Source organism: Rousettus aegyptiacus, unplaced genomic scaffold (assembly GCF_014176215.1).
Source record: "Rousettus aegyptiacus isolate mRouAeg1 unplaced genomic scaffold, mRouAeg1.p scaffold_m13_p_1, whole genome shotgun sequence".
Lineage (NCBI taxonomy): Eukaryota > Metazoa > Chordata > Mammalia > Chiroptera > Pteropodidae > Rousettus > Rousettus aegyptiacus.
The window spans coordinates 27725199-27738966 of record NW_023416284.1 but is presented as its reverse complement, the minus strand read 5'-3'; the positions used below and the strand labels follow the sequence as shown (position 1 = coordinate 27738966).

The 13768-nt window shown below is 44.2% G+C and overlaps 1 long non-coding RNA gene across 4 annotated transcripts in view; it reads right to left on the bottom strand.

Annotated features, from left to right (window-relative positions):
* Positions 1-13768, bottom strand: part of LOC107508286 — a 74852-nt gene that overhangs the window by 18755 nt on the left and 42329 nt on the right. Inside the window, exons 6-7 of one of the 4 annotated variants that reach the window (XR_004954546.1) lie at positions 13029-13123; positions 11320-11425 (exon numbers count right to left, since the gene is read on the bottom strand). The exons of 2 other annotated variants lie outside the window; for them this stretch is intronic. This is a non-coding gene — a long non-coding RNA (uncharacterized LOC107508286). The remainder of the gene's footprint in view (positions 1-11319; positions 11426-13028; positions 13124-13768) is intronic. One more of the 4 variants, XR_001596281.2, reaches the window with a different exon arrangement.

The window sequence follows — 13768 nt, the reverse complement described above, 5'->3', positions numbered from 1 at the left end:
GGCCAACTCTGCATGCTCTGATAGTGCAGAGTCTGGGGAGCCAAAATATACAGGTGTCTCATCCCATGTGTTCCACCCAGGTTTTCTCAACCAGGGTTCTGACCTTAGCACAACAGACTTGCCTCACTGAGACTTCTACCATCTTTGAAGCTCCATACTATCAAATCCTGATTTTGATCATAAACTTCTTCTGCGCTCCTTTTGCAAGAAATAAAGGCTTATTTGTAGGGTACCAAAACCTGCTTCACATTTAAATTTTTGTTTTCTTAAGTGCCCTCAACTTTTCATTATTTCTCTGTAAGGTCAATACAACTTAAATAATTTAATGCAGCCAGTTAATTCCATTGTCCTTTATGTATTGCCTTTGTGTTTTTCAACAACCTGAATTACCTCGTGGCCAGGGTGGTGCCTCCACTGAAACTTTCTTCCAGTTGTTATCAATGTTTAAGCAACTGAGCAACCTCCTTGTGCCAGGGACTATCGTGCCCCATATATCTCTGGGGATGGGGTCTTCCTTGACAGCTGGGCATCAAGTGATCCACTAAATAAACCCCTTTTACCTCCTTTGCCAATTTTGATCCTTCTGGAAGCAGACACCAGTGGAGTTAGGAGTACAAAATACTTATTGGGAGAGGATGCCTTGAAAGATGGAGGGAGAGGAACAAGATTAGGCCTTCTTTCCCCAGGCAGCTCTCAACCAATGGGACAGAGGCTTTATCAGATCTGAATCAGATCTGAATCAGATTTGATAAAGCCTCTGTCCCATTAGTTGAGAGCTGCTTGGGGAAAGTGTGGCTACCTGAAGGTGCTACAGTAAGAGTGGGTACACTAACTGTACTCCTGGTAGCTTGTTATGTGTTGAATTATGTGTCCCCCCCCACCCCATCTTTCTCCAAAAAGGATATACTGAATTCCTAACCTTAAATAAAGTCTGAATGTCACCTTATTTGGAAGTAGTGTTGTGGCAGATGTAATTAGTTAAGATGAGGTCATACTGGAGTAGAGTGGGCCCCTAATCCAATATGACTAGTGCCCTTATAAGAAGAAGGCCATGTGAAGACAGAAACACATAAGGAGAATGCCATGCAAAGATGGAGGGTTGAAGTAATGCATCTATAAGCCAAGGAATGCCTGAGGCTACCAAAGCTAGGAGAGAGGCATGAAACAGATCCTTCCCTAGCACCTTCAGAGGAAACTCGACCTTGCTGACGTCTTGATTTTACACTTTCATCTTCCTGAACTGTGAGAAAATAAATTCCTGTTACGTAAGCCACTCAGTTCGTGGCAATTTGTTATGACAGTCCTAGGAAATAAATACACAGCTAAATAGAAAGTTCCCTGTTGAAGGGAGAGCTGAGTGATGCACCTCCATGGTTGACGCAAAACCCAAACTTGCTCTGAAGTGCACATTCTTTACTTCCTCCAGGGGCCCATGAGCTGGGGAGGGAGACAGTCAATGCCCTATGCTTTCCTATGGAAGACCCCCACCACTACCACCTACCCTCCGTACTGGCCCTCTGCTGTGTAGACTAAAAGACTGGGGTGATGGAGACTTAGGGCAGCCCCCTAGATAAGAGAGGCAAGGCTCTAGGGCACCATCTAGGCTAAAGCACCTAATCAGGCCCTCTCATTTAGTTAATGGGGAAGGACTTATATTTGCTTCCACTCAGTTTGGGGTTTCCTTTCCCTGTGAGGCTGGCCCTCAGTTCCTCTGAAGCTGGAGACATTCACCGAGGGGAAGGAAGGAGGCTGTAAAGGCTTCCTCGTTTCAGGCCTAGCACCTCTGGGGAAGACCCTGCTACAGCCTCTGCCAACCAACACACACACATATTTCTGGGGAGAGGGTGTAAGGTTTTCATCAGATTTTCAAAGCTGTCTCTGACCACCCCTCCAAAAGTAGGAATCCCTGGTTTATGCAAAACCTTTCTCTCAACCAACGTCTCTTCTCAGCTCTGCATCGAGCTCACTGACTTCCTCCCCTTTCTACAGCCCCAGAGACCTGCCCTTTGGTGATACCATGGAACCAAGTTCTATTTTTCGCCAAAGAAGACTTTGGCCACCTTTCCCACAGTCTTACCTAGTTATCTCTGGAGCACTACATAAGCATAGCTCCATCCGCTTGAGGTGTCAGGGGGCTGAAAGTACAAGGTGGCTGAAATGAGCAGTCTTTGCAACTGGAAAAGACTGAATGCTCTGAGGAGCCTTTGGGGATAGTTTCAAGAAGTGGGGAAGGAAGCCCCGTATCTTAAGTTTCCACACTGTGCCAGGCCTAGTGCAAGGTCTTTCCCCTCTGTAATTTTACTATTACTGGCCTCATTTTATAAGATAGAAGTCATGGGCTCAGAGAGAAGGGAATGGCCCAAGGCCACTCAATTACAGAGTGATAAGGTTAGACCAGACTCAGATCTGCTTCCTGGCTTGATAGTACACTGCCCTCTCCTAAATCATCCATATGAAGAAAAGGATGGAACTCTACAATGATTCATCACACACTTCGATTAAAATACAATCAAGATTTTGGTAAAGTTCCATGGATGTATTTGCCAAATTATTTTTTTGGTGTCAGGGAAAATTGTGAAAAAGACTTTGTCACAGGCAAAAAAAGAATGTCCTTTTTAGAGTTCTCTTCTAGGTTATCTTCACATTTTATTATCTTTGAGATATTTTACGACTCTAAGTGTGGGCAATTAATAATAATGTAAAGTATTCTTTTCCATAGAAATGCAAATGAATTGCATCCAGTAGAATGCAATTGATTATTGCCCCATGGATAGACCAATTTTGTAAATATTTAAAAATATATCAGCATTCTTATAACCTATATAAGTGAGGTTTTTTAAATTCTCCTTTAAACCAATTGTACCAGCTTACAGGTTTCTTCATTAATTAAGCTAACTGACAGATGTTCATTATTTATTTGTAAATGACTGGGAAATTCATACTTATTGGGTGACTTTGGCTCTGGCCCAGATCTGCTACCTATTGCCTGAAGTGTGACAAATTTCAAGAGGCAGGATTGGCATCACCCAGAACTAACTTTTTAAGTTCTTTTTTGCCTCCAGCAATATCCAACAATTATTTGCTAAAAGTAATAATATTAACTGCTACTTCTTACTAATCTCTTTCAGGCTGTATACCATCAAATTCAACAACAACCTAGAAGAAATGGACAAATTAGTAGATGTATACAACCTTCTTAGTCTGAATCATGGAGACGTGGAAAACCTAAATAGACTGATCATTAGTGAGGAAATTGAAACAGTAATCAAAAATCTCCCAAAAAACAAAAGTCCAGGACCGGATGGCTTCACTGGTGAATTCTACCAAACATTCAAAAAAGAGTTAATATCAATTCTTCTCAATCGCTTCTAAAAAAAAAAATCGAAGAAAAGGCAATACTTCCTAATTCATTTTACAAGGCAAACGTTACCCGGATACCAAAATCAGACAAGGACAACACACACAAATAAGATCTCTTTCAGAGCCCATAAAGGGACATTCTTTTCCTTTTTGTTCTTTTCAAAATTTTTATTACTATTTCCTGTCTTTTTGATATTTATTCTGTGTGTCTGTCATAGGAAGGGCCACAAGCACAAATCTACCTGTGTCCCTGAGTAGAAATGCATGTGTGCTAGCCAAGGCCACATGGGAGACATTTATTGACACTGTCACCTCCTATGTTTACCCTTCCTCCAAGGACAGACCATAACCCAGCAGGATGGGAAGAGGCAGGAGGTTCAGACTTCTTGGACACTGGGTCTCTGATAACAGGAAAGGCTGTTGGAGACTCCAGTACTAATAACCTCTTAGACCAGTGTGAACCAGACAATCCAGGAACTGGGGAGAGCAGGCAACTCTGACCAGGCCGAAGATCCACCAATGTCTGAAAGATGATGCTATTGGTTCCTGTTGGTCCCCTGCAGGGACTGGGCCTGAGCTGAGCTCCACAGCAGGAAGGAAGTCATCCTGAAAGCCAAAGTTCAAGATGGTTCCCTAGAGCCATGGTCTCCAAATTTCTTTGATCTCATACTATTATTGGTTAAAAATAATATAAGCATGATGTCTCAAATATTTTATTTCTAAATATTATGTTTATCTCAATATCAAATAGTAATAAAGCTTAATGACCTTTTTGTCATGAAAATGCATATGAAGAGAAGTTCTTCCTGCAGTCCAGAGATTCTGTGGCCCCAGAAAATTGTCCTACTCCCTCACTTTGGAGACCACACTGCCTAGGAAGGAGCCCATCACCTGTCACTGTCAGCCTCCCTTACAGTTTTAACATAAACACCAGCTTATGTGAAAAGTGCAGAGTACTATAATTATCTGCTGTGGGATGTTATTTCCAGGAGCCTAAAATGCTAGCACCTTTTGTTTTTGTTTTTGTTTTTAACAATAGACAAGCCCTTCAGGCCAGAATGAAAGCTCAGCTCTAAACAAAGACTACCCCCCAGAGGGTAACACGTGGAAGGTATAAACTCACCCTAGCAAAGCCACACTGAATTATCACAATCAGATCCTCTTTCAGGGTACAGCAGTTGAGGGGAGGGAACTCTGGAAGTGACAAAGGAATGTAATCAAGAATCCAAAAAAAAAAAAAAATGTTATTGACATTCTCTTTTTTGCTTCCAGCAATATCTGAAGAGCTGTAGTTTATTATTTGCTAAAAGTAATAATACTAGTTACTACTACTTACTGAGCACTCAGGATTCCAAGTACTTTACATGTATTATCTTACTTAGTTTTTGAACTAATACCAAAGGTAAAGCATTATTATTTCACTTTTCATATGGGAAGCCTGAGACTTTGTGACATTAAATAAGCTGACCAAAGTCACCTGGCTGCCAAGTAGCAGAGCCAAGTTTCAGACCCAGGTCCTCTGGCCCCAAGACCATCAATACACTCTAGCCCGCCATTCTGTCTTCCTACCTGGGCATCTCCATCTTTAGGGAGATAAGAGATGATGCCCTTCTGTCAGTCTCCCTTCAAACTCCCTTAGAGATGGGGGTCTAAATGGACCACCAGCAGCTATGGAAAGACATTGGGATCAAGGAAGGCCACCAGCAGTCCCAAGTCATGATTGAAATGAAATGAGCCAAGGCTGGCACAGCCACTCATGGTAGCCTCAGGTCTTGAAGCATTTAAACTTGTCCAGAATCCCAGCCAGTCTTTCACTGACCTCTCAAAACTGTGTCCCACAAAGGTGGTACACCTTGCTTAGGAGGCCCTGTGGTTGGCCGATTAGGAGCAACAATCTTGGAATCCATCCGAGTTTTGAATCCCAGCCCTGCTACTTATCTGCAGTGCCTTTCTTAGCAAGTAGCTTAATCTCTTGGAATCTTGATTTCTTTATCAATAAGATAACACCTATCTCACAATTGCTTTGTGATTTATTCATTTATTCACTCAACAAATATTAGGTTGAGCCATATGAAGTTACTGATATTTAATCATTTTTTTAACTCACAAAAACAGCAATTTCATATGGTTCAACTCTAGTATGTCTTATACTGTGTTAGTTGGGGTTCTCCAAAAAATCTGAGGAATGGAACCAATAGGTTTGATAGGTGATTGATTGATAGATAAATAATAGATGGTAGATGATAGATAGATAGATAGATAGATAGATAGATAATAGATAGGTAGATTTTAAGGAACTGGCAACTTCATCTTATTTTATGGGGCTGGAAAATCTGTTAACAGGCTGGAAATTCAGCTGAGAATAGACACTTTAGTCTTTTTTTTTTTTTTTTTTAGGTGAGGCAACCCTTGGTTGACCTCATAGATTGCAAGGACCTTGTCAGTTTACAATCTCTTATTTTTTTTTATTTTTTATGCCTATAGCACCTGGTCCTCCTAGAGGGTCTCCCATCCAAGTACTAACTGGGCCCAACCTTAGCTTCTGTGATTAGACGGGATTGGGCTCGTTCAGGGTAGCACAGCTGTAGATGACATTTCAGTCTTGAGTCTGAATTTTGTAGGCCAACAGATGGAAAATTCAAGCAGGTTTCTATGTGGTAGTCACAAAATGAATTCCTTCTTCAGGAAATCTCACTCTTTGTTTTTAAGGCACTTATTAAATTGGATAAAGCCCACACACACACACTGTGGAGGGTAATCTACTTTACTTAGAGTCAATTGATTGTAAATATAAATCATATCTACAAATACCTTCACAACGACATCTAGACTAGTGTTAGAATAGTGTTTGACCAAACAACTGGGTACCACGGCTTAACCAGGTTGACGTAAAATTAACATTGTAAGTGCCAGCTATGTACTAGGCACTGTTCCAGGGGCTTAGGGTACACAAGTGAAACTAACAAAGATGCCCGAACTGTTGGAGCTCACATGCTAGTTCAGACACAGAGTCCGTAACAGTGTAATAAAAAAGTAATGGTATATTAAGAGGTGAAAAGCACTGTGAAGCGAGAAAAAGCAGGCTAAAGGGGCATGAAAGTTCGGGGGACTGGCTGGCATGGCTGCAGAGAGTGGTTGAGGTAGGCCTCATGGAGAGAGTAGGATCCGAGCCGTGGCCTGAAGGAGTGAGGGAGGAGTCAGCCACGCCAGAGCATCCTGGGCAGAGGACACAGCCGGCGAGAAGACGGTAAGGCGGGAGTGCGCCTGGTGTGATCTGGGGCTGAAGGGAGGACAGCGCAGCTGGAATGGAGGAGGAGAGTGAAAGGGGATGCATTCCGAGGGGTGCTGTGGGCCTTGCAGGCCACTATCGCGTGAGAAAACAAGGGTTAAATCAGAGACACATGCATGTCGAGGGCCCAGCATAACGCCTGGCAGAAGGTAGGAACCACCCTTCTTGGTGACCTAAGTCCTTGGGCCAGTGGACTCTGGGTCAGTGCTCTTTCCTCCCCACCTCTTGGATTCTGTCCTGGACTCCGGTTTTACCCACTTTATTCCCCAACAGGGATTTTGAGAGCCAGTGGACCACCAAGACAGCATGGAGATCCAACAGCATTTGCCATTTATGTGAAAGAGCCAGACACACAATGAGAGGCCAGAAATACCCCGGACTGGCCAGGTTGAGGAGGGGCTGGCCAGAGATATACAGGCCACTGCCTCCTCTGCCATCCCAGCCCTGGCCTGCTTGTTCAGACTGCTCTGCCTGAAGCCTAGGCTAGCTTTGTCCCAGGCTTTGTTCCTGAGTCTCCAAGGCAAACAAACAAAGACCCCAGCCTCCGCCTGCCGCCCAACAGGCACCTGGGGCCTCTGGGCCTGGGAATCAAAGCCTGTTTTGCAAAGGAGGCCCTGTGTTTGGAGAAACACCCATCCCCTGCTGCCCAGCCCTTCAAAGAATCCGCATTGTTCTGCCTTGAGAAGGCGCCTCCTGACTTGAGGGCAGGGTCAGGGCTGACGCAGGTGGACCTCTGATCTCAGGCCAGCCCGCGCCCCCTGCCCCCCCATGCCACTGCGGGGAGAGGAGTTACAAGGGCCAAGCCAGAAGAGGTCTGCCCTCATGGCCCTGCGCCCCTTTTCTGTCTTTGGCCCACCCAAGACCCCATCCTTTGCGTCCTTGCTGAGGCCAGGACAAGGCAGCTCAGGCCCTTCTACCTGCCCAGACAGCAAAGCAGGCCAAGAAGGACATCAGGACAAGAACTGAGATACATACCACCGGGGTTTGCCAGGGCAAGTGTGTCAGAAAGGCTGTGTGAAAGATGCCTTCATTTCACAGATTGTGAGACTAAAGCCAGAGAACAGATGAACTAGACCCACGACCCAGCTCCAGCTGGAGGAAGACTGCGACATCACTCTGCACCCTTGGTAATGACAAGCTAGACCAAAACACAGACCTTCTGACCTGAAGTCTGGTGCTTTTCTTTTGAGAAATATTTCATTTATACTCCACGCCATCCTCTTCCCCAGTGTTGTTTTCACTGCAACTTAACTTTGGGTAGAGGTAACCTTTACATAAGTCCTCTTAACAGAGAGCAAAGGCCGCAGAACTGGCAGTGGGGCCCAGGTGGTCCTAATCACTCACGCAGCACTTGGAGGCACTCTTTGCTCCCATTTTCCTTCTCCTGACAACTTCACGTAGCCCGGAGTCATTGGTGGGGCCTCGCCCCAATTGTACTGAGGTCTCTCAAGGCACAGAGAAGTTAAGTCATGTGCCCAAGGTCAGACAGGAAACCAGGGAGAAGCCACAATTCAGAATCACATCTCGGATGCTACTTCACTCTTTTTTCCCCTCCAACTATACTCATAAAGCTGTGGCATTCCAGGTCCTTTTGCTATAGTGTCCCCAGTACCCACATTTACTTTGTAGTCCAGGAGAGTAATTATGAACAGAGGCTCTGCAATCAGATAGACTTGGGGTCCAGTCAAGGGCCCTTCACTGCAAGACCTTAAGCAAAACTACTGGTGCATTCTGAGCCTCAGTTTCCTCCTCTGTCAAACAGGAATGGCGACAGCGCCAAGTTTACAGGCTACTGTGAAGATTAACTAGGGAAGAAGGGATATTGTGTGGAAAGTCCTTAGCACACAATAACAAACATTTTATAAGCATGATCATGATCTAAATTTCACAATTTAGAGGAGAGGAAGAAGGAGGGGCCAGGGTAAGGTGTGGCACTGTCTTTTTATGGGAGCCACCTCCTGAAGCAAACAGCAACAACTTCTTCCTGGCAGGCTAAAGGGAGAAGGAAGGGGGCAGGAAGGGAATGGGTCTGTTGCAGAGACTTTTGATCTCCAGACTAGGATTCTCATTTTATCTACTTGGTCTTCTGGGCACAAGTGTTATTTTTTGACAGTCAGGATGTTGCTGTCCTGGTCATCTTCATCAAGCATCTAATGATCGCAGAGGTCACTTCCATCCCTACATGCCTGGAAAATTCCACAAGACTTTTAGGGAGAGAGAATAGCAGAGTAGAAACTGTAGTGACACCGTGAGTAAGCCACTTAACTTCTGAGACTTGTTTGAGAGACAGGCAAGAACAGAAATTAAGTGTTCCACAATGATGTAGCCACGCATCTACTCAAGGAAATCAACTTTCCCTTCTGAATAACTAACTCAGTAAAAGGAAGACATAGGAGCTCGTGCCACATGTGAAAGGACCAAAACCAAACATTTGTTGAGGAGCTGTCGCCATGCCAAGGAGTCCTCCCAACCACCTGGCATCCCCATTTTTGCAGTTGAGGGTACCGAAGTTCAGAGAAGTAAAGGTGACTCAGCCAGTCAGGGAATGAGCAGGGATTTGAACCCAGTTCCTTCTGACTGAGATGCCATCGTACTTCTACTGTAGGACCCACTGCCTCACTCTGTCTCCATCGCCATCATCTATGTTCTGGATCTATGTTCTGGAGCATCATGTGCTGGACACTCTATTAATGACATTGTCCCAAATAGCAATGGTTTCATTTATTCATCAGGTGAGGTGGAGGTAAGGGGTAGGTGCCGTTTACCAATTACTGAGGCCCAGAGAGGTTGCTGCCCACCTGCCCCATGTCACACAGTTCTAGAGTGGAGGAGTTAAGTTTTGCCATCTGTCCTATTGGGTTCCAGAACTCTGGTCCTTAACACCTGCACCACTTCGCCTCTCCTCTGTCCTGTGGCTAGCCTCTGAACGTGACACACCTTTGGGGTAGCATCGAGAAATAGTAACAAGTGTCAGCTTTTCATTTTCCTTTTTTATTTATTTAGTTTTTTGTTTTTTTGTTTTTTGTTTTTTGTTTTTTTTTGCTTTTTACAGCATTCATTGTCCTCTAGCAGGGAGTCTGTGTCATGTGGAAAGATAAAGGTAGAGGAGTACAGGAAAAGGGAAGCTGTAGGAAGAATGAGAATTTATTGAGGTGTAAGAATCAATGCCTCATTCTTTTACAGGTACAAAAATTTAGTTTCTGAAAAGTGAGTGTAATAACATGGTAGGAAAAGAAAATGGAAAAAACACTTGAAACCAAGTTCTTGGAGGTACTGTTAAAGGAAGTGAAAATGCTTACTCTGCAGTAAAGTACTTCTATTCATTCAACTAACAAATCTGTGTAAGGCTTCTCCTCTGAGGGAAGCATTATGCAAGGTGCTGGGGTGTGGAAATGAGCAGTGTAGACATGGCTTCTGTGCCCAAGGAACCTAAAATGGGTAGAATGGTCATGGTCTCTGTCTGCAAATGTATCTGAAGGGACACCAAGGAAGAGAGGCCAGCTCTGTTCTATGCCAGTCCAGAGAACAGGGCTGGAATCATGTGGAAGCCTCGGTGGGCAGATTTTGCGCTGAAGAAAGAAGAGCTCGACAAAAGGCAAAATGCTTCTGAGATGACAGGTGGCCTTGAGGAAGTAGGAAGCTCCCTGTCACAAGGGGAGAGGAGGTGTGTGCATTTCAAGATGATATGGTAGAGGGGCTGTCTCAGTTTGTTCAGGCTGCCCTAACAAAATTAAAAAATACCATAGACTAGCAGGGGGGTGGTGAGGCTTAAATATAAATATTTCTCACAGGTCTGGAGGCTGAGAAGTGCAAGATCAAGGTGCTGACCAATTTAGTTTCTGGTCAGCTCTCTCTTCCTGACTGGCGCATGGTGGCCTTCTCATTGTGTTCTCATATGGCCCTTCCTCACTGCATGTGCAGAGAGTGACAGAGAGAAAGAGAGAGAGAGAGAGAGAGAGAGAGAGAGAGAGAGAGAGAGAGAGAGAGTGAGAGAGAGAGAGAGAGAGAGAGAGTGTGCTCTGATTTCTCAAGAGGACCCCACTCTCATGACCTCATCTAACCCTAATTACTGCTCCAACTCCAAATACCATCATATTGGAGGGTTAGTGCTTCAAGATATGAATTTGGGGAGAGGGACACATTCTGTCCATAACAAGGGTCTCAGCATGAACAGGAAAGCTGAACCAGCTCACTGTAGAGAGCCTCTCCATAACCGATTCTGTGCTTCTGTGGAAATTGAGGATCAAGTGGACCCTGTGCTGGGAGTCGGGTATAATGCAGCTTGTTGAACTTGAGCAAGGTGAGGAGTTGGAATCAGACAGAACTCCTGGTGATTCACCCATTATTTCTCTCTGATCTGGGAGTAGTGATGCAAAGGTGAGCAAACCCACTGCTTACTTATACAACCATGGGCAAGTCACTTGCCCTCTTATAGTCTTCTTCACCTATAAAAGAGGGTGTGATGTACCACTCACTCATAAAAGTATTGTGAAATGTGGAAATGTTAAAGTTCAGCACAGAGCCTGACATATATAAGCACTCAGTGAATATGAACTATCATTTATGATGACTAATAATAATTATAACAAATGCCTACCATAGAGTTTCAACCAGAGTGGAGAACATGGAACACAGATGAAGAAAACCCAGGGTAAAAAGAGTTGTAGTACCTTTAACAGTGTAGGGGTCTCTACCTCAAAGGGGGTTTAATTCTCAGAAGGATCCCTCCTGGAGTAGGAGTCAGGGAAGGCTTCTTAGTAGAAAGGGACATTTGAGCTGAAACATGAAAGAAGTCCAGGGGTTTGGGTAAGGCTTTTGTGAATCAAAGGTTTAAAAAAAAAAAAAAAAAAGCCTGTCGAATATATGCATTCATGCACCCACGCATACACCACTTCCCAAAGCTTCCCCTTGGACCCTACTGACAATCATAATGGCTCCAGCTCAAAAACCACAACTCAAACTTCCCACTGTCTGACCACAACTTCCATCCTTCGCCACTTCTACACAAGTGCCGTCCAACTTTGCTTCATCACACTGGCATCTCCAGCCACTGACCCTCTACCTTCTTCTAGTCTACCACCCCTCTTCCACCTCATGCCCTTCTTCACTCGCCCCCATCCAGCCACAGCAGCTGCTTTTTCACTCTCTGTTTCTGTGAGTTGACTGTTTTGTTTTATTTTGTTTTTAGATTCCACATAAAAGTGATACCGTGCAGTATTTGTTTTTCTCTGACTTAATTCATTAGCATAATGTCCTCAAGGTCCATCCATGTTGTCACAAATGGCAAGATTCCCCTCTTTTTTGTGCCTGAATAATATTCCATTGTATATATACCACATCTTTTTATACAGTCATCCATTGACAGACACTCTATTTCCATATCTTGGCTGTTATGAATAATGCTGCAACAAACATGGAGGTGCAGATATCTCTCAAGATCCTGTTTTAATTTCCTTTGGGTAAACACCCAGAATTGGAATTACTGGATCATATAGTCATTCTATTTTTAATTTTGTGAATAATCTTCATATTGTTTTCCATAGTGGCTGCACCAATTTACGTTCCCACCCGCAGTGTACCAGGTTTTATATACAGCCTCGTCAAAACTTACTACCTTTTGTCTTTTTGATGATAGCCATTCTAACATGAATCATGTTTTTTTTATTAGTTCAGAGTGAAGGTCCAATATTTCAATAACAGGCTTGCCAATGCATGAATTCTCTTGGCCCTCTGTCTTGAGATCTCACTGATGGAGCAAACCCCTCACTATCTGCTTCTTCCATGCCTGTGCCCAGAAGCTAAACACTGCTGAGAACCACACGTCACCGGGCAGGGTGCTTCTCCATTGCCCTAGGACCCTCACCTCGAATGGGCCTTGGATAGTGCCCATAGTCAACCACTTTCCAATGGCCATGTCACATATTCACCACACTCTTCATACCTGCTTTCTCTGCCCTCTTTCTCAGCAATGATTCCACCTTCCATTTGACAGAGGAAGAAGACATCAGACTTATCTTCACACGCGCGTGCATGTGTGCACACACGCGCGCATACACACACACACACACACACACACACACACACACACACACACACCTATACCCAGTCTCTGGCCTTTCCCTTCTATTTCAACATGGGAGCCAACATTTTCATCAAAGGGCAAGTCTCCACCTGAATTTTGGCACCCTCCTTTCTCCCTTTCTTGAGAACTGCGCATTTTGTATGATCCCTTCCTTCTCTTGGATTATCTACCTCTGCTTCTCTATCAGATCCTTCCTGTTAGACTTTAAATATAATCAAATCACTTCATTGGATAAAAATGAAAGCCAACACCCTTACTCTCACATCCTCTCCTGCAACCACCATTTGCCTTTCTTACCTCCACTGCCATCGCAAAGGGTTGTCTGCACTCCATTCTCCACAACTTCACCTCTCACTCGCCTTTTCTGACAGCTTCAGTGAGCTAAAACTGACCTACAGTAAACCATACATATTGAAAGTACACAATTTAGTGAGTTTCTCCATTTTTATACACCCGTGACACCATAACCATGATGACAACAATGAACATCTCTGTCACCTGTGCAAGTCTCTTCGTGAATCTTGATAAGCTTCTTGCTCCATCACCACTGAAGACACTCCTGTTAAAGGTGCTAGCGAGCTGCATTTCACTAAACCCAGTGTAAAATGATTAATTTCCTCTCAGACACCTCAGTAATACCTCGAATTCAACTTGTCCAGAACCAGACTCATGGGCTTATCCCCCCAAACCTGTTCCTCTTCCAGTAGCACCTACATTCAAGTGCTAGTGTAAGCCAGGAAGGTAGGAATTGCTCTTAACACACTTAGGAAATGCTGTACTAAGTGCCATCCATTTCGCCTCCTTGATTATCTCTGTCCCCTCCTCTCCATCTCTGTCATCACCACCTTAGTCTGAAACTCCTTCGTCAATCACCTGCACCATAGCAATGGTCTCCTAATTCCATGTTGCTGTACACACTTCACCTCCAACCTGCAGCCAGAGGGGTCTTTTTAGAAAGCAAGTATGATCATGTCATCCTTATTCCCACTTAAAATACAGACAAGGACGAAAATCTATAACACGTACAAGGCTTGTGC